Source organism: Pantherophis guttatus, chromosome 8 (assembly GCF_059756535.1).
Source record: "Pantherophis guttatus breed Tessera chromosome 8, ASM5975653v1, whole genome shotgun sequence".
Classification (NCBI taxonomy): Eukaryota; Metazoa; Chordata; class Lepidosauria; order Squamata; family Colubridae; genus Pantherophis; species Pantherophis guttatus.
Genome location: NC_142070.1, coordinates 63565001 through 63587135, shown reverse-complemented (window position 1 = coordinate 63587135; position 22135 = coordinate 63565001). Strand labels below are relative to the sequence as shown.

Below are 22135 nucleotides of genomic sequence, written 5' to 3'. Positions count from 1 at the left end.
CTCTAGGGCAAGACTAAGTTGAAACTGGAGCCAGAGAGGCAAGTACTTGGGCATGGCTTCAAGTTTTCACTCAGTCTCTGAGCAGAAAGGACATCATAGAACCCATTCTTAGACCCTCCTACTATCACACTGGAGAACTGGCATTTACTTCTGGTTTTCAGCAAAATCAGCCCATAGTAAGCCATAGGATTACTTAACTACAACTGTGTTTGCTTAATGACCACCACAAAAAATGTTGTAAAATTAGGTCAATCATGTGTGTGATCTGCTTTATGATATGAGTAGGCTCCATTAGAGTCGTTAAATTGAGGATTACCTGTACTCTTCATAACTGAGGAATGCAAATGAAACACATCTCTTCAAATAGTTGAAATGGCTGTACCATTTCCATGATAGCAGCTGCAAAAGCTGGACCTGTCTCCACATGTGTGTTGTGCAACCACAGAAAAGGGAAGTAAAGGTGCATGCATTTCTAAGCAGAAGCCACACTGGGAGTCTTACAAAAGGTATATCTACTTTAATAATTCAAACAGAATCCTTTTTCACATTCCCACATGCTGGAAAGTACCTCACTAAAATGCTTTACATAATTCTCATATTCACATGCAAGCAAAATAGAAGAGGTTATCGGGAACTCAGTTATGAAATAGTGCATTTGCAACCAACCCTTTTCTAAACAATACTGAATAAAATTGATTTCCTAAACCAAACTTCAAATTCAAATAAGATCAAAACCATTTTGCAATTGTACAACTAATATATAAAAATATTTTTGTGCAACTAATTTTTCCCCAGAATATATGGAATTAGTTTATACAGAAAAAAATATGTTGATGTTCAATCAACATGTAGTACAACCTAGCAAAAGTTGTATTTTACAAATATTTAGCCCAGGTTGCTTTTATTTTCAGGTGGTCCTTATTTAATGACCAAATTTGAGATGGTGCTGAACAAATGGTAATTATGACCAATCCTCATTGGGTGCTCAGCAATTGGCCTGGATTTCTGATTACTGCAGCATCCCACGGTAATGATTTTTAACCTTCACTGCTGGCTTCAAGCAAGCAAAATCAGCAAGAAGTTGGAAACAGCAATCATAAAAGGTCCTTCTTAAAAACAGTAACCAGGGACTGCTGGAACTGCTATCACTAATTAGCATGATCACGTCATCACATTTTGCAGCTGCTTCACTTAGCAATGGAAATTTCAGTCTCAATTTCCATCATTAAGCAAGGACTACTATAGCAACAGTTGTAAAGTATGAAAAGAAAAAAGTGTGCAAAGGAAAAAAGCAGAATAATTGGGGATTTCACATGGAATTATCCTTCTCCTCCAAATGAAAGGACTGAAATTGTTAAAACCTCATTATTTAAGATATGAAGCAATTTAAAGATTAATGAAACAGGATCTTAATTATAATAATCTGTAAACATTAGACAAACATTTGAAAATCTATACAATTTATGGAGGCAAATTAAACAGAAAAATGCAATGTATCTTCTGCATCTACATTTTGAATCTGAATACATTTGACCTAGATCACACAACAAAGTTGGGCACTTGGAAACATTATTTTATTTATCTGAGAAAGAATAGATAGATCTAAATTTTCATCATTCAAATTCTGACCATCTACAAAGCTCCAGTCCAGATTTTTTCCCATGGAGATTCAGTGAATTTCCAAGGCAGCACCAAAGTACAAAAAGCAAAAAAGCCAGTGGTGGGATTCTGTCGGTTCTACCTGGTTTGGGTGAACCAGTAGATGCAGCTGCAGGAGGCTCCACCCACCAGCCCTGACGTCATCATGTTATGTTTTTTACACTCTGCGCATGTGCAGAAGGTCCTGTGCATGCGCAGAAGTGGCACACGCGCTCACATTTGCGAACCGGTAGCTAAGGTAAGTGAATACCACCCCTGGCCGCAAGCCCCAGTCAACTCCCGGGCCGGCCCGCCCAGCCTACCTGCCACCTTGGAAAGCCCCAATCGAGTGCCGACTCCCGGGCTGGCCTAGCTCATGGCCACGCTAGCTGTAATGCTCTCTCTCCCCTCCCCCGGCTGGGAACCGCATGGCCATGCTAGCTGGGAAAGCACTCTCTCCCTCCTGGCCGGGAACCACATGGCTGCACTAGCAGCTGAAAGGACACTTGCCCCACTTGTCAGGAGGCTGCTCAAATGCCTCTTGCCACGCACTGTCTCCTTCTAGAAAGTCTCGGTGCTGTGAGATGTGTGCATGATCTCTGTGTGTTTCAGGCCGAGAAGGAGACAACTTGGCTGAACTTTTCCTGCCTCGGAAGCTGCGTTTAAGTAGCAAGGACAGGCTGCAGCAGCTGCCTTCCGAACAGCTTCGGCCGGCCCGAAGAACAGGGTGGTGATGGCGGCAATGGGTCAGGAGAATGGTGGGACACATCATCGCCAACCTAAAGCTCGTCAGAAGGCCGTCCTCCTGGCTGGTTCTGGCCATAAGCGGCACTGGCACCAGCAGGCAATGGGGTGCACAGCTGGCGTGAAGAACAAGATGGCGGCGACAGGACTTCCTGCAGCCACGCACCCCACTGCCTACCGGTGCCGCTCATGGCCAGACCCGACCAGGAGGATGGCCTGCTGACGAGCTTCAGGACGGCGCTGTCATGACGTGTCCCGCCATGACCGTCGCCGCAGCAGCCTTGCTTGCTGTTGGACTCGACTCGCCAGCTCCAATGGTTGCAGCTCTGTGCCCCCACCCCCAGGTATGGCAAGCCCTGAATTGGGATTCGACAGCATGCTTTTCACTCTAAGCAGCCCGGACTTGAAAACGCATGGCTGGGGTGGAGGAGCCTTCCTTCTTAACAAGCTCCAACTGAGTGGCAAGTCTGGGGTCCCCGCATGGGCCCTGGACGTCCAGTACTCCGGTGCACTCATCTCTGTTTCCCTCTATGACCGGCCTTGGAAAAAGCTTGCCCTCACAATCACATGTCTGCAGCCAGAGCTGGGCTTACAGTTCTCATGCAGGGAATTCAGGCTTGCAGCAACAGTTTTGAGCTTGTTTAGAAGGACCGCTCCTCCATCCCAGCCATGTGTTTTCCAGTCCAGGCTGCTTGGAGTGAAAAGCATGCAATATGCTGCTGCTCCCGGGATTCCTGCACAAGCACTGAAAGAAAATTGGCCAAGCTCCCAATGCCTGAACCGGCGAACTGGAAGAGATTCGCTGTCATGCTGGTGAGTACGTATGGACAAAGTAGGCTTTTTGCTCCCCCAGCTCCCCATCCTGATCCAGTGTGGTGCAGAAAACGGGGCCTTTCCATCAGTCCTTCTCTTTTTTTCCCCCTAGCTTCCTTTTGCCAGTATTTGGCAGGCAGGCAATACTCTTTAGATGGGCTTTTATTTTGTCAGCCCAAGGACAGAAGGGGGGCGGGGAGGAGATTGGAAATCACCCTGTCTCTGCAGCATCAGTCATGTGACTGAGTGGGTGTGGCCAACTCGACATCGCTCATAGCAAGGTGCCGCCCCACCTTGCCATGATGTTGAGTTGGCAACGCCCACCCAGTCACATCCCCACTTAGCCATGCCCAGCCAGTCACATGCCCACCTAGCCATGCCCACCTAGCCACACCCACAGAACCGGTTGTTAAATTATTTGAATCCCACCACTGAACAAAGCCCTATTCTTACTAATGGGAATGGCAAAGGGAATTACAGAATTAAGTGACTGATATGTCTGTGTGTAAATCAGAAAAATCTTTGCAACAAAATACCAATGGTCAACTAAATATTATATCTTAAGTAAACATAACCTTAATTTGATTATCTCACTCTATTTCATTGTTACCCAATCTCTCATTTTGCAAAACTATGACAATAGTCTGTGCCCTGTGTGAACCAGCTTACCTAACTTTTCAACACAAAAAAGATCATTGCTGCGCATTTCCAATAACTATATCAGAAACTAAGGATAATTGTTTGGTTTTTTTGCTGTTGTTTCTAAACTTGTAAATTTTAGACACTGAAACCAGCTATTTAGCAAGTTGGATTAATTTTGTCCTATGGACTCAGCTTGTTGAATATCAAGATATCTTTATATAACAAAAAAAAATGTTTCTGTAATGTATTGTATTCAAGTGTGAGAATTTTTAAAAAGTGCCTGCAAGAAGTATAAATTAAGGAAAAATCTGAATTTTCAGATGCCAAGCTTTTCTTTCTATATTAATTGGTTTCCAACACATTTTTCTTAATTATGTCCTACACTGACAACCTTTCCTGCCACTTGCTCCAAAAGTCAATGGAAAGTAATAATTTCAGTGTAAAGAGTGGGGCATTTCAGACTTTATTTTTTCCCTACCTACTCTGAATTTTTATGTCCATCTCCTGATTGGTATGGATTTATTAGCAACTTCATTCATCACTTTTCTAAAGTATAGTTTGGTTGCTAAGTTACCACATTTTTTCCATTTATACTATATTTATTTTATAATTATGACCCATGTCTTTGCCAAGCTAATAGCTTTGGTGAGAAAGCTAAATTTACCTTTCTCCATTATCTATTTACAAGTTTACACAGCTGGATAAAAAATAGTCAAGTCCGTCCTTCCTGCTCTTTATTTGATCACAGGATATCTAAAATTAATCAGGTAAAGCTGAGAAATGACTGGTAAAAGGCTAACATTTTGCAACTTTAAAGAATTATTAACTCATGACATAATAAAAGTAAACATTTAAATATCATACCTTCTTTCTAAAACCACTACTAAGCTAAGTAATCTCCTTCACTGGAAAGAGAAGACTGTTGAGAAATCTTGTGTTTATTTTCCTTGCATGATTCCCAATATATGCCTTCATTTCAGTATTGGCAATGACATCCAGAGAGCATAGTTTTGAAATAATACTCTTACTCACTGTTTTTCCAGATCAAATACACACCACATTACTCCTTGGAATCCATTCAAAGATAGGTTTCACAGGCAAACTTAATAGCTAAGAAAAATTTCAACTATGTTGAAAGGAGGATTAGAGAGCTACTCTTGCATAACTCCATATTAGCATACTATACACTGCAAAGTGCAGAATAATTGTTCTCTAAAATAAGTTTAATTATACAAATAATATTGATCTATACTTTAAAACGTTTTATAAAAAAGGTGAAACTTGTATTAAAATACTTCATGAATTTTCTGAATGCTATTACTTAAAAATATTTTCACTGGAATCCATATAGAACTCAATAACAGAACTTAGTACAATTACCAATATTATGGTATGGTATATGATTCTTATTTATTTTCCAGGTTTACATATTAATTTATAAAATGTTTGCCAACATAAGAATTAATATCTTTCTTATTTATTAAAGTTATAAACAACCTATCTGTCAAGCTACATTTATTATAGTTAGACACAACCTAAGACAGAATATAAAATTAATAATAATACTTATAAAAGTTAAGTGAAAATAAAAATATAAGATACAATAAGCAAGCTAGATCCTTTCTACAAGTTTACTTGAGCAGTATCTGTTATATTGTACCTCTCACTGGAATCCTTTTCCTAGGGCAGGTGGTAGTAAAACCCTGACAAACATAATTCAGCTAGAACAGTATTTCTTAAAATGTGGTCCAAAGAGCCCTGGAGTTCCTATAATTCCTCAATCAATCAGAATAGATCTGGAAGGGACTTTTGATGTCTTCTAGTCCAGCCCCCTGCTCAAGCAAGAGACCCTATACCATTTCAGAATATTGACTATCCAGTCTCTTCTTTAAAACCTCAAGTGATTAAGCACCCACAACTTCTGAAGGCAAGCTGTTCCGCTGATTAATTGTGGAATTAATAGGAAGTTTCTCCTTAATTCCAGGTTGCTTCTCTCCTTGATTAGTTTCCATCCATTGTTTCTTGTCCTGCCCTATGATGCTTTGGAAAATAAATTGACCCCCTCCTCTTTGTGGCAGCCTCTCAAATACTGTTATCATGTCCCCCCATGTCCTTCTTTTCTCTAGAATAGCCAAACCCAAATCCTGCAACCGTTCTTCATATGTTTTAGTCTCCATTATCTAAGTTGCTCTTCTTTGCACTTTTTCCAAAGTCTCAACATCTTTTTTGTAATGTGGTGACTGAAACTGGATGCAGTATTCCAGGTGTGGTCTTACTAAGGCTTTATAAAGCAGTACTAATATTTCACGTGATTTCAATTCTATGCCTCTATTTATACAACCAAGGATTATATTAGCTCTTTTGGCTGCTGCCACACACTGCTCGCTCATGTTTAAGTTCGTCCAATAGGACTCTTACAACAGTTCATTTAGTGACCATGCAAAGTTACAATGGCACTAAAATAAATTACTTATGTCATTATGTTTTTCACAGTTACGACCTTTGCAGCAACCCCCATGACCACGTGATCAAAATTCAGATGCTTAGCAGCTGGTTCATATTTAGGACAGTTGCAGTGCCCCAGAGTCATGTGATCACCTTTTGTGACCTTCTGACAAGCAAAGTCAATAGGGAAACCAGATTCACTTAACAACCAGGTTACTAACTTATAAACTGCAGTAATTCACTTAACAACTTAACACTTTAAAAAGACAAGAAAGGTCGTAAAGTGGAGCAAAACTCACTTAACATCTCATTTAACAATAGAAATGTTGGGTTCAATTGTGACATAAGTCAAGGATTACCTGTACTCACTGATTCAATACTATTTTATACAATTCAGTAAATAAATATGGTATAATTCTACCAATTTCAATTTTTTTAAAAAAAATTATCCAAGCACATCCTACATCAAACCTTACTCTTTGAATTCATATCTCTATACGGTATTTAAAGGTGTTGTCCTGAAACATTCATTCCCAGTACAATTTAAACTATGGAGCATATCACAGCTACTATGTGTATTATTTTTATATTACACATTTCATGTATTTTATCTATTTTATTGTAAATCACTTAGAATCCTGTATGTGAGAGGCTATATAAATTAAATAAATAAACAAAACAAAAATATTTTTAGAATGTTGATGACATACAAAAAGTTGAAAATCAATGCTACTAGATCAGTAAAATTAACACTTTTTAAACAGTTTTGCAAGATGAAAATATGGTCTGTAATTACTTGAGATATTCAACTGTATCTTCATTACTTTGTCATGAATTTGGAGGTTTACATATTGTTCTTAATACCATTTCGCCCAAAATAAGACACCCCTTGATAATAAGCCCAATCGGGCTTTTGAGCGCATGGCAATAAGGCCAAGTGCTTGTTTCAGGGTTATAAAAAATATAAGACAGGGTCTTATTTTCGGGGAAACACAGTACTATTTAGGCATAGTAATTGTAGGCTATTTTAATCTCATATCAGATTTAATTTTCAAGTTGAAGGTAATATCAGAAGTAACAACACAAACTTTAAATGAAGATCAACTTTAGAAGCCATCCATCTCTCACTGTTCTTACTTCCCCCTGCCAGAAACAACTTCACATTCTTGCAATGCTTCCCTAATTTTCCTAGTTTTCATAAGGAAAAACAGAAAAAATTCTTCTCTACCAAAAAAACTACTACATTTTACTTTACTTCAAACTATAAAACTGTAATTGAAACACTGGTATAGATGAGCAATAAGACTGCTTGTCCTTGATGAGAAATTCTGATTTGCTTGTTATTTCTGAATCAGTCTTACAAAGAAAGACTGGATTTACCATGTTTCCCCAAAAATAAGACCCTGTTTTTTATTTTTTGCCACCAAAAATAAGGCATCAGGTCTTATTTGGGGGGGGGGGTGTCATTCACTGACTCAGCTCATTTGCGCGCATCGCCCCCAGCCTCCTTTTCACTGTCAGAGGCCTTCATGAACTTCTTTGGCCAGCAAGATCAGCAAGGCTTTCCTGAAGGCCTCTGCAGTTGATAACAGAGCTCCAGATTGATCCGAAGTTATCAGCTACAGAGGCCTTCAGTAAAGTCTTGTTGGCTGCAGAAGAAATGGGCTGGCAAGGCGGATGTCAGTGTGTGTGAGGTCTGGCTGCAACTGTCCAAAGGTAAGTAGTACGGCAGCTCCATCCCCATCATACCCACAGTAGCTTAATTTTTACCCGTGTATTCTGGAGTGGGCAGGGTCTTAATTAGGGCTTATTTTGGGATTAGGGTTTATATTGGGTGTGTAAAAGTCAAGCTAAGACTTACTTTCAGAGTAGGTCATATTTTCGGGGAAACACGGTAGGAACTTCAGGGTCAGCTATGGGACTGAAATAACCTTTGGTAGTTTCATGGATAATATTTAGTTGGAAATCAACAGAACAATGAAGCAACTTGCAGCAAAGCAGACACTTAATAAAATTATGAACTTTACAACAATGGAGCTAAGATGAAATATACGAATATATACAGTGATGTTACTGTCTTTTACATTACAAGCCAGATCCACATACAACCTTCCAAAATATTCCTCCCCAGGCTTGAACTGGCACTTTGATTGGGTGGATCTAGCTATTTACCTAGCCTTCTGGTAACTTACCAAAAGAAGGAAGAGTCCTTTCTCCTTCATCAACCTGTCTTTTCTTTTAACAGGGCTGGTGCTGAGCCTTTAAATCCCATAGGAAAAGTAGCTGGTCCTCAGAAGGAGAATGTTTACTCTTTCCATATGATGTTTAACATGACCTTTTCAGCTGTGCATAATCTTGATCAAACAATTTCTATGCTTTACACCCAAAAGTGTTGCTTTTTTTCTTTGACAAAAGCAGATTTCAAATTAAAAATTAACAGATCATGCAAGTATAATTACGGTATTTGTTGTCCAGGTGTGCATGAATATCTAAGGTTTCTAGAGCTGTCAGCCATTTAACAATTGATGTTTCTTCACACAATATAGGGTTAGACAGGTATTTCTTCATTCCATATCCCATCCCTTATCTATAAGCAAATCTATACAACAACTTTCCAATCCTGGTGTCAGAAAAACATACATAAAAAGGGTTGCCAGAACATTGCAACAAAATATTTTCTTTTAATATTGGTCAAATAAACTAACTTTATATTGCTTCCTTTTATTTCTAAATCTTAATGTTTAATTGAATCAAATATTTTCATAGAATTTTATTTCTCTTAATTTCTTCTTTATCCCATCACACAGATTTGTTCAAGGGTTTAACAAGTCTCTTTTGTACTTCTAGTAAGTAAACATTTTCTAGGTCATTCATTTGGTTTATCATTTGTTTTCCCTTTTAATTTTGAAAACTTCAACCAGGGTTGTTGTTTTTTGTATAACTAGTAAAGCATCTTATTCTAAATCATTCTTTTGGCCCATCATTTTTAGTTCCACATTTGGTACTTTTCTGTTTTATCAGATAAAATTTGTTCCATATATGTCAATCTTTCATTAACACTAACTGGTATACAATGTTTAACACTTTTAAAATATTTTTGTTTCTAATTTCTAATTTGTGTTTCTAATTTCTTTAGTCTGTTCTTTTCCCCCCTAAAAACCACACTCTTATTATTAGACATAGCAATAGCACTTAGACTTATATACTGCTTCACAGTGTTTTACAGCCCTCTCTAAGCGGTTTACAGAGTCAGCATATTGCCCCAGCAATCTGGGTCCTCATTTTACCGACCTCGTAAGGATGGAAGGCTGAATCAACCTTGAGCCTGGTGAGATTTGAACTGCCAAATTGCAGGCAGCTGGCAGTCAGCAGAAGTAGCCTGTTGTACTGCATTCTAACCACCACAGTTCTTACATAGTATACATAGTATAATAATACATAGTATTATTGAAACCATTCTTGCTTAAATTGGTTCTTAAATTAAACTTCTGTGAATATATGCTGTTAATTTTGCATTTTCTCTAAGTTTAAGTCCCAGTCTGATATCTTCAGTCATGTGTCTCTTTTCCAATATTGTGCTGAATTTATCCTGCAGCTGTGAACATGAATCTTAGTAAATTGGATTTTTAAAAGAATACATTTTAGAATTATGCCTAGTAGGAATACTTCATTTCAAATTTGATTTCTAAAAATTTTCTGAATAGTGCTGTGCTGTTTCTTTCCAGTATTTTTTATATTTCTATCATGTATCATAAAATATTCTTTCTAATGGTATTTCCATCATTTATTACCAGATGATTAGCTATGTTGTCAATATGAAAAAGTTGAATATAATCTATAAAACATTTTATACCAATTTTCTTTTAAATTTTAACCTGGCTTAAACATTATAGATTTGTTCCATAATTCATTGTTCTGTGGCTATTCTAAATTTTGCATCCATTTTGATTCCTAATTTAGGTTCTTTTTATTTTTTATCTGTGTTTTGTTATGTATCTTTCTACACCACTTTAAAATTGCAGCAGAGAACAAATTACTGAACACCAAAAGTTTCTCATTTAAAAAAAAATCAGACTAATATGTAAAAAAATAAAAAGAATATTTTTTTTAACTTCAATTAACAAAGAAGCACAAATCATCTCATCACTTGGTTTTGCAGCCTCTTGAGAGAACATGTATGTGCATAAAAATGGAATGTTGCTCAACCAAGATCTGAGGTTATATACTAAAATAATTCATGAATCTGCCAACACAAATATTTATCATATATTCTAATCAGTTATCTGAAGTTCAACACTTGTGAGTTGCTATTATCCAACTTTCAGCAGGGAATGCAGTCTAAGCAAAAGAAGCATCCCAATAGCAAAATGGGGGTGAGGGGGTGGGTTTCCCCCTCACTTTGCCTTTTTAATAAAACTTGGGTTTATGCATACAAACTTTATTTATTTATTTAAATTTTGCCGTCCATCTCACTGTGGGGCTATGCTGAGTGGCTTACAACAATAAAATGGAAAAGAATGTTTTGAAAATGTAAAGATAACACTAGTAAAACAATAAAAATAAACATTGGAAGTATAATAATATGAAATTAAACAGATAGGCAGAGGGGAAACAGGAAATACATGGGGGGTGTCAGAAAGTTAGTCCAGCAGCCACTGTCAGTGAGGTACTCCCCTATTGGATCCCCAGGCCCTTACACAAGGATAGGAGAGTGGGGGGCAAGCCTCATCCCGGGGTGTGTGTGTGTGTGTGTGTGTGTGTGTGTGTGTGTAGGCAGAATATTCCCAGAAGCTGGCAGTACAGTAGAGAAGGCTCTCCTCCAGTCAACAGTTCCTTGAATCACTTTACTGCTTTGCACTGCTTTTGCAAAATTAGTATTTTAATAATACCAATTCATAATTATCTTCCAAAATATCAATTACTATTCTCCAAAGACTGCAACAAAGATATGAGACTAGGATAGCTTCTTACAAAAGAAAAAATAAATCTAGAAACAGCTTCCAACAGGTTGCTGAAGTATTAGTAGGTTGCTGAGATATCTGCAGGTTGCCTCCATACTACAGCATGAAGCTTAATTATTCATTAATTGTGCTTACAGTATGTTATCATGGCATACTGATTAAATGTAACTTAGGACATAGAAAACAGTAAACAGTATATGTGCAGGTAATCTTACCACAATTGGGACTGAAATACCACTGCTAAGCAACGTGGTCATATTGTGTGTATGTCACATTATCATATGAGTTAGGCACAGCAATCCCCTCACTTTCCATTGCTGTCATTCATCAAATTCCACAAGTTGTTAGCTAAGGACACATTCCAATCCTAGCAATTTCGATTTGGTCCAAGCCTTGGTTCTTCCAAGGCAAGGGACTGCCTCCCCTTCAACTCCCCCCAACTGCCTATTCTCTCCCATCTCTGCTCTTCGGGCCACCCTGCACTGTGCCTTGCAGAGTGGCAAACAGCCCTATAATCACAGGGCCTTGGCGCTGCTTGTCATGCTGTCAGCTTCCGCTTTTTCACTGCTTGCTTGCTCGGCTGCCATGAAACGGGGGGAGCAGGGAGCTATTGGAATGTCTGGGAGGGGGGAAGTGAGCTGGTGGAGAGGAAAAGAGAAAGTTTTCTTTGAAGCTGATAACAACTCAAGGTCGACCATTGTGGCATAGCAGAAGGATGGCACCATCGGACGTTGCACCCCACATGACCCCTGCGGGGAATGTGGATTGGATAATTTTCGCTGGACGGTTGGGGGAAGGATTTTGGAGATGCTTTCTATATGTAATTTTCACGCCTTTTGCTTCAGACCTTGCTTTTCTTTGGTTGCATTCAGTTCATACTCAGTAAAAGTACCTTTCTCTATGAAAATGGAGTCGGGGGTTTTCTTTCTTGAGTATTAAAAAGAGGCACACCTGACACATGCTGTGCTTCAGGGACTTTTTGGCACACCATGATTCTGGGGCTGCAAGAAGGCCCTGAGAAACAACGAAGCATGAAGCTGTCCCTGGAAACCTATGCTGCCCCAGCCGGGCAGTGTGATGCAAAGTGCCATATTCCAGGTAGCCCCAACAGTATGGCAGAAAGCCACAGAATCTTGCTCAGCCACCCAGTCCAGTCCCAGCCACAGTTACTCTCATCATCCTGTACCCTGAGGCCTCTGCCCCGCTGCTTTCTGCCACACCAACTGACCTTTACCATCTTCTTGCTTCCGCTGCTGATGAGGTATGCCAGCCCTATCCCTTTACAAAGCAGCTGTTGGCCATGTGAGGCCATCTTGTAGGTATTGCACAGAAACTGTTGTGTGTGTCCTTGGAAGGAAAGCCTCATGGAGCCAGCAGCTGCCTCACAAAAGGCCAACTGGACATGCTTGGTCAGCAGTGGAAGAAGATAGCAAAGGTCAGCAAAAGCGGCAGAGGCCACAGAGTGCAGGGGGCCAGAAGTTCATAGATGTGTGGTAGATAGGTGGGTGGGGAAAGTTGAAGTGCCCCTGCAGTTTTAATAGTGGGTCAAGGACCTGAATTTTGATTACATGATTGTAGGGGTGCTGCAATAGTCTAACTTCAGAAACTGGTCATTCATTCAGTGCCTTGGTCTCCCTTATTATCGCCATTATATCATTACCGGAATACATATAAAATGATCACTGGTTAATAACTACCAGAATAAACAGCTTTCAAGATCTTTGGAATGTTTCATGACAACTCCTCTTTCAATTGAATTTTCAGTTTCAACACTATTATGAAATCCAGTGAATTAATGATTCCCAATAGATATGAAGGTTGCAAAAGAAATGCAACTTAGTTTTTTCTAAAGAGTGACACAAATCACCTGTTAATAGACAAAATGTAACACCATTTAGGGTACCGTTACACTATTATGAAATGGTAATAGTCACAACATTGAAAATATTCTCTATTAAAATTCAAATTAATAGCCCAACACTGCAGTGCTTCATTGCTCTTTGTACAAAAGACTCCTGACATCACTTTTCCTGTCATCTTTTCTTGTGACTTTCTATCTCATGTTTTCTTCCTTTCTGTCAATCTATAGCATGCAGGTATTGCATTCATTTTAAATCCTAACATTCATAGTAAGTTCTACAGTAACTCCAACCACAACTATTTTTGTTCTTTCCACACCATTCACTGTACAGATGCTCTCTCCAATATATCATATTGTGCAATATTATGCCTTAATTTATTATCCACTTCCTTCTCATACAACGTTTCTATTTCTGTTGTTAATTTCAGCTTTCCACTTTATTTCTGATCTGTTTGATGTATATGAAGCATTTTTGCAAAACACAAAAAACTGATTTGTAATACAAGTAGTCCTCTACTTATGATGATAATTGGGACCAGAATTTCCATCACTAAGCAATGCGGTCATAAAGCACAACAGCATCGCTTAGTTACAACAATCCCTGCAGTCATGGTTGCCATTGTCAAATAAATCCCACAACTGTTAGGTGAAATAACTTCCAGCTGGCTTCTCACAACCAAAGTCAGTGGGAAAGCCAGGAAGCCAGCAAGAAGTTGTAAACCCAAAACCAGCAGGTAAGTAAGTTGCTATTACTGGTGGAGAGCAAGTGAGGGAATGCACAGAAGTGTGAAGCAGAGTACGCAAGACATGCCGCGCAGGCTGAAAAGGTGTGGGGTGGTGTGTAACTGATCAAGGTAGTGTGAGCAAAGACAGACTGGGGAGGGTGCCCAGCCTGGGAAGAGTTACTCCAGCGACTTGCAATGTTCCCTGTTGGCTTCTCCACAGATTTTCTAGAGCAGGGGTGTCAAACTTGTGGCGTCACATTGTCTTCACGTGATGTATGGCAATTTTTTTCCCCTTCGCTAAAATGGGAGTGGGGGTGCCCAGCGCAAGACGCACCCGGGCCGCAGGCCACAAGTTTAACACCCCTGTTCTACCATGTTTCCCCAAAAATAAGACATCCCCTGATAATAAGCCCAATCGGGCTTTTGAGCGCATGCGCTAAAATAAGCTTCCCCCAAAAAATAAACCCTCACCAAAAATATTTAAATGCAGAGCTGGAAATCAGGTAAGATAGTAATAGGAGCCCCATCTTGTTCCACGTGCCTCAAAATAATAAGACCTCCCCCAAAATAAGGCCAAGCACTTATTTCAGGGTTTAAAAAAATAAGACAGGGTCTTATTTTTGGGAAAACACGATAGAGAAAGTGGCAGGAAAGGTTACAAAGGGTGATCATGTGATTATGGGCTGCTTGGCAACTAGTTGTATATTTGAATAGGTTGTCAAGCATCCAGAAAGCAATCACATAACCACAGGGTGCCGGGACATCCATAACTCCGAGGATCACTATTCATTCAAAACAGTTGTAACTTTCATTGATGAAAAAATGGCCGTAAGTCACAGACTACCTGTACATATTTATCAGGTCTTTTTCAGAAGAATACAGAAGAACTGTATTCTTCTTCAGTGAAGAATACAGAAGGTAATATATGAATATGAGTGATACATTACAGATTATTCACTAGGTATACAAGTTATACCTCAACAGACTCTAGAATTCACCTGAAAATTGTAAACTAAAAGCAGTTCATTATGTATTCTGAGAAAAAAATAAACCTGGGATATCTGAGTCCAGATTTCAATTCAGCCAAAATGTTTATTAAGTACCTAAACAGGTTATCACTTTTGAATCTAAACTACTGTAAGAGAAATTAGCGGTGTGGAGCCAGGCTCATTCACGCTAACCGTGACCACCAAATACCTTCTGCAACTACATCGATTGATCAGCCTTCAGCCAAAGCTCTTCAGTCCGGCAGCTCCACCAGTCAGATCAGGAGCCAGCCAATTGGGAATCAAATCTCCCCAAATGTTCTCCTGTGCGAAGAATCCAGGAATAGAAATTTCTCTCCAAAACGGATCAAATTTGACACGTCTGTCCTAGCTGAAAGACTGAGTCAAAAGCTGAGGACCGTTGGTAACAGAGGCATGTCCTCACAGCTTTGACAGACTCAGTCAAATCCAGACAGTCAACCGATTCCTGGATTCTCTCGTCAGCACACTGGAGAATGTAATATTCTACCTATCGTAATTACAGTATGATCTGAATGAATATGTAATAAAGGAAATGATAATGATTAGGGCATGTATGAATGAATGACTTCTAAATTACAAATTCTACTGTTGTGTTTATTTTTACACTGCAAACCACTTGTGGCTAAAATTGCCAGGACAATCATACAAATGCAAAACTGGTGAAACCCAATTAAATATAATTATAAAAAGTAACCTCACAAAAGCAGTTTGAAATAGTGAAGTTGAGATATAATAAACGAATGTTTTTTTATAAACTAGAAATATTTAAAGAGACAGAAATAACTTTACAATGCACCTTAAATTACATGTAAATTCTAATCTATGTAGCAAATTAAAAGACGTAACATAATTAATATTACATTTTGAACCCACAGAAGAATGGAGCTAACTTTCAAGATGATAGATTTGGCTCATTTATCTGGAATTCAAAAACTTCTATTGCATCTGTATTTTGAATTGGGAAACATAACATGTTGTCAAGGTACCAGTATGTAACACTTTGACAAGTATATAACACAGGGAAGAAAGAGCAAGGGATTCAAGAATCAAAAGATCCTTTCTACTAGAAATCCCACGATCTTTTGAATAGATGGCAAGAACAGGGTTATTCAATTGCTACATCTGATTATGATGAAAAAATATGTTTTTTTTTCTGTTTGAAACAGTATTGGGCTGCTGCCAGTTCGGGCGAACCGGTAGTTCTGATTATCAGCTGGCCCCGCCCACCCGCCCTATCCTGTCCTATATTTCCTTCTTTCTGGCTCAGCTGATTTGTGCGGCACAGTTGATTTCCGTGCCTCCGCTCTTCTACTTACTGGGGCTGCCTTAGAAGGTAAGCAGCTGAGCTTCAAATTCCTATATTTTGAACGCTGCGCACAAGCGCGTTAGGCATGCGTGCCGGTTGTTAAACTGGTTGCAGCCCACCACTGGTTAGAATGCATATAAACTCTGTTTCCTTATAAAGAAAGCATCAACAAATAATTCAGAAAGAAGAATAAAAGAGAAGTGAAGACACTGGACAAAATAAAAAGGAGGAAAACATAAGGAGATAAATAATATATCTTTAAAAGAAAAATATGCTAAATACTTCTGACATGCCAAGCAATTTGCTAAGTAATTAAACATGCTAAATAGATGTTTTGTAACCTTACCCATTTAAAAAAAGTCAAATTCTTTTGCAGTGTTCATATGATAAACAGTTGTAATTATTTATGATCAACTAGTCATGTGAGTAATTGGGACGCAAATTATAATAATACCCTCTACCAGACTAACGCCATACACTGCCAGAAAAGAAAAAGACATACAAATGACAATACTAATATAAGAGCTATATTTAGGATGGTGGCACTAGGGTCTTACAAAGTATTTAACAATTCCCAGACTTAACTTATAAACTTGAACTTAGATCTCCCCCATCCTCGCCTAACACTTTAACTGTTAAACCAGTTCAGAATGTAAGGAAGGAAGAAGTTTATGAAGCACAGGAATCAATTTTAAAGTTCAGTATTTTATGGTTTTACTATTATTATTCTCTTTTTCTCATTCAGCACTGTGACTATCAAAAGTTCGTTCTCAAATACCTGCAATGCTGTGTACCTGCAAGTCTCCTTTCCCAAGAAGTCAGCACTTTCAAAACATTATAATAATTAAATTTGTAAGAAAACATTTCCAAGGTTCACATTCCTGTATTTGACATTGTTTCAGCATTTCTCAGATTTAATTTACAAAAAGTGGGAGAGAAGCAGCATTAAAAAAAAGTAGAGAAAATGAAGCCATTTATCTCTGAATCTCATGCATCTTGAATAATGTGAACTGCTTCTGTTCTGTGTAATTTAAATTCCATTTAAAACTATTGTTTTAATAGTTTCCACTTTAAGATTCAAAAATTTGTATAGGAATTATATTCAAAGCAAATACAATTTGCTGCTGGCATTAGTTCCATAGGTAATACACACCAGTCTGGTAGCATTCTATATATGTTATTTAACAGCAACTTTTCTGTATTCAACCCCACCCCTATCTGAACCCCATTGCTATTGAGCACAAACTCAGCTGTGATGATTTGCATCCCAGTGATGTAAGAAGTAGCCCATAGAGACATGTAGAGTTTTTCAAACAAAGAAGCTAGTCACTGGAGTAAACTGTCTGCATGCTAATTGGCAATGGAGACAATAAAGAGTTCAGATAACACTAAAAACAAAGAAAGGTCTGATTTTATTTCTTTGCTTGCTTCATAGTATGTATGTATAACATTCTATTGTTACACGGGGACAGGAGAACCAGTTCAGTATTCTGTAAACAAAGAAACAAAGCATAAACATGATCCTCATAATCCTTCAATTTACAATAATATCAAGGCTTTCAACCTGTTTGACTTCTAAGTACATTTAGAGTTTTGACTATAAGTTATAGGTTTTTAAAGTGTCTGCTGCTGAAATACTAATTCACCAACAGCTGAATTTGTTAATTAAAATATACATACAACGGAACACAAAAAGATGAAGCTAAAGAAACCACAAACACAAAGAGTTGAAGTCTGTGTTCCAAATACAGAACTGTAAGTGAAACTTGTAACAATATACTAACAAATGTAAAGTGCTATTTATTACTTTGATAAAGGATTCATATAGGTAGTCTTTGACTTACAACTATTCATTTAGTAACTATCAAAGCTACAACAGCACTGAAAAAATTACAACTATTTTCACACAATCACTGCAGCAGTCCCATGGTTGTGTGATCAAAATTCAAATGCTTGGCAACTGGCATGTATTTATGTCCTGGGGTCATGTGATCACATTTTGCAACCCTCTGACAAGCAAAGTTAATGAGAAATCCAGATTCTGTTAACAACCATGTTACTAATCTAACAACTGCAAGGATTTGCTTCACAATTCTGGTAAGAAAGATTGTAAAATGGGATAAAGCTTACTTAACTGTCTTGCTTAGCAACATAAATGATGGGCTCAATTGTGATAAGAAGTGGAGGATTACCTGGATTTCTGAGTAAACTAAAAAATTTAAGGAACTAGAATTCAAGGAATTTGCATCAAATTCTTCAGTTATTATTTTATGCATTAAACAGTATGGTTTTTCTTGATCCCTCTATAGCAGGTCAGCACAACTCATAGCAAGAAAAGGACTACACTCAGTGATGGGATTCAGCCAGTTCGCACCACTTCTGGAGCACTGGTTGTTAACACCTCTCCTGCGCGAGCTGCATTGGCTCCCAGTGGTCTTCCGGGTGCGATTCAAGGTGTTGATTTAAAGCGCTCCATGGCTTAGGACCTGGGTACTTACGGGACCGCCTTCTGCTGCCGACAGCCTCCTACCGGCCAGTACGTTCCCACAGGGCAGGGCTCCTCGGGGTGCCGTCGGTCAGACAATGTCGACTGGCGACCCCCCGGGGGAGAGCCTTCTCAACGGGGGCACCTGCTCTCTGGAATGAGCTGCCCCCAGAAGTACAGAGGATCCCAGACTTGCGCACCTTCCGCCATGCCCTGAAGACTTTGTTATTCCAGCAAGCTGGGCTAGCCTAATTTTAAAAGTTTAAATTTTAAATTGGATTTTAATGGGATGTTTTTAATTGTGGGCCAAAGTATTTAATCTGGTTTTAAATTGTTTTTAACTTTTATATTTATGTATTTGATCTTGGCTGTTCACCGCCCTGAGTCCTTTGGGAGAAGGGCGGTATATAAATATAATTAATAAATAATAATAAATAACTTTCTGAGCAGTTTGGCAAACTGGTTGTTGGAAGAAATCATTAGGGCAGAGAACCGGCTGTTAAATTACTTGAATCCCACCACTGACCACACTGATAAATTAAATATAATTGCAGGCCACAAAAGAATAGGTGGCACAAAGGTCAGCTGTTCAGCAGTTAGCTGTGTAGAAACAGAAGCAGCAATGTTGGTGAAGCCTGGAGGCCCTGGAAATAGTCAATACAAGAGTCCAGGTTGCAAAAATAAGGGGTTCTGGACCCTTCCTGAAAGTGGCAACTTTGATAGCAGTGGATTTGTTGAGTTTTCAAAAAATGCCCACAAGCCATACAGGGCTTCTTAATGGACTACATGAAGTCCACATGCATTATGTTTGCAGGCCCCACTCTACCATTATGTCAGCTGTTAATCAATTAACTGGCACTATAATTATACCATCTAATATACTTTCATTTTCTATTGGATACTCTGTAAATGGGTTTAATCTATTCTTACTTGTTCTATTAATTATGCATTTTGGAAATCATTTTTTAAATTATTATCTGACTGAATAGGATACAATTAATAAAGCCAATATCCCATATCATTAACAAAATGTTCACAAAGCCTGAAAGGTTTTTGAAATAATAAACATTCCCTTCTTAAATATATTGTAAAGAATGAATATTCCCTTTTATTTATACCAGTAGAACCAGTATTAGGGAGATAATTTTAAAAGGAAAAACAATGTAGTACATAAAATCCTTCCTCTCCCAAATCCTGGGATGTTGCCACATTGTGTTTGTATGTTCGCCTGTGTGTGCACAGACAAGTGTTCTTAGGACTGATGAATGAAGAATGACAGGAGTAGATAATCATGTACATATTCTCAGCAGGATCACCCAAGGTGTGAAGGTCATCCCAGCTGCCCTTCTAAAGAAAGCTGGCATCTATATTGGAAAGCAGGGATACAAGATGATGCTGGAAATAAATAAACCACTTTATTGACAGCAAAGAAATAAACATTTATGCAAAAGCATAAATTCATACTGTTCAGGAGAAGATAATCATAAATCAGTCCTGTAAGTTCACCAAAAAAACCATATGGATAAGAAAATGCACAACTATCCGCAATACAGTCCCGGATGATAGGCCTCTTTTTCAGAAAGAACTCAACATGCTGAGGAAGAGCTGAGGATCTTTTTGTAGTACTAATGATGTTTTTGATAAGCCTTCAGGATATCTAGTTATTGAGGTTGCCATATGGGGAAAGAAAATCCAAAAATGCAAAGGCAGAATTAAAGCTGGAACGTAAGAAGCATGAACATAGGAAATCTCAACACAGTGAAAGATTGAATGAAAAAAACTACAAATTGCCATCTTAGGCATCAGTAAATTGAGATGAACTGGGATTGGACATTTTCAGTTAGAAGATACTGTTTACATACTCAGGACATGAAAAACAAAGGAAGAACTGTGTTGTTTTTATAGTCAGGAACAATATGGCAAGAACAGTACTTGGCTACAAAACAATCAACTATCAAAAATATCGATTAGACTTTGTGGACAACCCTTTAATATGACAACCATTCAGGTTTATGCTCCTATCACTGATGCAGAAGAGGGAGTCGATGAGTTTTTTCTATCAAATACAATTTGAAATTGACAAATATGAAAGCAAGATGCCATGTGATTCACTTAACAACCATCATAAAATCTGTCAATATCTTTAATGTACAATACCCTTAATTTCACATTCTAGAAAAGTAATGCTTAGGATCAACCAGTACAGGTTAAAGCCCTACATGATCATAGAAATGCCAGATGTTCCTTGGACATTATTGCTGATGCATGTAGGTAATTGAGAAAGGCAAAGAAGTCTGTATGTGCCAAAGACTGGCCTTTGACTATGTCAATCACATTAAGTTATGGAATGTGCTCAGAAAATGGGAATCCCAGCGTATATATCTTCACAAATATCTTAGATACAGGTCAAGAAGCTATACTATGGATACAATGTAGTGAAACAGATTGGCCCAAGGTTAGCAAAGGAGTATGAAAAGACTGAATAATCTCCTCTTATTATTCAGCCTATGTGCTGAATATATATTAAGGAAAGTTGGAATGGAAGATCAACATGGGTTTTTTAAAAAAACTGGATGAAGAAATATTAATAACCTTCCGTATGCTGATGAGACTGTTTCTATAACCAAAATTGCAAAGGATCTATAAGCTCTAGTACTCAAAGTCAAGGAGCCAAGATGAAAAATATGGGACTGAAAATTAAATATAAAGAAATCCAAACTAACAACAGATAGAACAAGATATAGAAGTGGTGGATAGCTTCTGTCTTTTACTATCAATTATCAGCAGTAAAGGAACAAGAATTGACTGCAGACAAACTCTTGGGAGAACAGCAATGAAGTGATGGAAAGTTTAGGCAAACACTATATCTCCAAATATCAGAATTATGCATGCCGCATATTCCCATCTATGGAAACAAAAGTGGACTCAGGAATAATTAATATTGATGCTTTTGAACTTTGGTGTTGGAGAAGATTCCTGAAAATACTTTGGATAGCCAAGAAAACAAACTCAAGAGTTCTCACTGAAAGCACAAATGACTGGGCTCCAATTATCCTATTTTGATACATTATACAACTCTTTGGAGAAGTCTCTAAGTTTGGGAAAGACAGAATAGGACAACCAGAAGCACAGTAGATGGACTTCTGGACAGTTACAATACCAGTCAGTGTACCACCAGAAGACTTGAAAAACAAAATTAAAGACAGATTGGAAAATCTATGTGGTCACAAAATGTTGACAACAATTTGATGGTACATAATCAATCAAATGGTGTGTAACACTCCTTATAGCTACCCATCCTATCCATTTTTCTATATATAAGGAGGAAAAACGGAAGCAAAAACTTTTGTACATGTTGCAATGATACCTGCAAGTATAAAAGAAGCAGAGTTTAAATTATAATACCATAGCACTGCTTTCCAATTTTGATAAAAGCAGCAACCTTCTACAGGTGTCTATAAATGAGGCAACCAATTATTTGTGAAGA

The 22135-nt window shown here is 38.2% G+C and overlaps 1 protein-coding gene and 1 long non-coding RNA gene across 6 annotated transcripts in view; one reads left to right on the top strand and one right to left on the bottom strand.

The window, feature by feature from the left end:
- Positions 1-22135, bottom strand: part of RAPGEF2 (Rap guanine nucleotide exchange factor 2) — a 245021-nt gene that overhangs the window by 214139 nt on the left and 8747 nt on the right. The gene's annotated exons all lie outside the window — the stretch shown is intronic.
- The window catches only part of LOC148112685 (uncharacterized), a 10055-nt gene continuing 5772 nt past the window's right edge, over positions 17853-22135 (top strand). Inside the window, exon 1 of the long non-coding RNA XR_015729163.1 lies at positions 17853-17918. This is a non-coding gene — a long non-coding RNA (uncharacterized LOC148112685). The remainder of the gene's footprint in view (positions 17919-22135) is intronic.